This window comes from Accipiter gentilis, chromosome 2 (genome assembly GCF_929443795.1).
Source record: "Accipiter gentilis chromosome 2, bAccGen1.1, whole genome shotgun sequence".
Classification (NCBI taxonomy): Eukaryota; Metazoa; Chordata; class Aves; order Accipitriformes; family Accipitridae; genus Astur; species Astur gentilis.
This window is the reverse complement of record NC_064881.1, coordinates 15,004,392-15,005,675: the sequence shown is the minus strand read 5'-3', so window position 1 is coordinate 15,005,675 and position 1,284 is coordinate 15,004,392.

Genomic DNA, 1,284 nt, shown 5'->3' with positions numbered 1-1,284 from the left:
AATTTATTTTGTGATTCACTGATTTCTCAGATAGATTCTTTTTACCTGTTCAAGTAAAACCACATCATATAAAAGTGCTTGAAAATTTTACAGAAACATTTATTTCTAAGTTAGCTAACATCTGTTGTATTCAGAAGATACGATGTCTTTATATGGTTTATTCCCACTGATTTGTTCATTTTCCAACTAAGTTTTCAGTCATTTTTTTAATATAGCAATCACACCACAAGGGCTGTTCTAAATTTGAGGATTTTTAACATGGGCCTTTCATGGAAGTGGGAAGCTGTGATTATGTATTTCTAATGTAATACTGAAAATATTAAAGACTAATTGGAAATTAGCATTCAATGTCTTCTATTCCTTGCTAAATTCAAGAACGTAATACAGTTCTGCAAATTTTAATCCTTTTCCTGTGAAACTGTTTTATGACAGTTGTTCCAAAAATATTTTTCATATACATGAATTCTCTCTGCTATCATAAAGTTATTGGTATAGAAAGGGGAGTTTATAACTGTGTTCTGCAGTTTGTATCAGGTACTAAAGCTGTCATTTTAATACCTGAATAGTGTACTCAGATTATTATTAAAATTGTGTGAAATTGTTTATTGTGGTGCCTGCTATGCTTAAGTTTGTATTGGTTTCCCATATAAAGTTCATACTCAAGTTTTAACACTAGTAGATGCAGGCTAAAATTTTAACCTGTTTTTAAATTAAATGGATTTTCACTTGCTTTGGCATGGCAATTTTAAAGCAATTTAACATGACTGTTTCAAAAAAACTTTCATTAAATCATCCAACTCAGGGTTCTATTAAATCTTTAAAAAGTAATAGAAAAGAAAAAGTGTTAGTGTTAAGCAAATGAAGTGTTGTTAAAAATAAAATAAAGTTGTGACTTGTTAATACTGCAGCTTAAGATTTACAAATGAAATAGAGCCGCAAGAACATTAGTCAAATTTTCTTCCAAATATTTGAGGATTAGGGTATAAGAAAGTAACATGTAAATCTAATGTTTTTTAGGATGAGCTGTATGAAGCATAATGCAAAAAAAACCCCAACACCAAAAAGCAAACAAAAAACCCAAACAACAACCCTGTACATTATGAAAATAAATGGTAGTAGACTTGTGGAATATTACTGAGAATTTTCATAGCAAGTAGAAGAAACTTGCAAAGTATCTGAGATGTAGGAAATAAGCAAGCTTGGTTTGTTTTGTTTGCATTTTCTTTCTCGTTTAATTTTAGAAGCAGATTTGAATTAGAAATAAGAGTTTCATCACTATTGTGG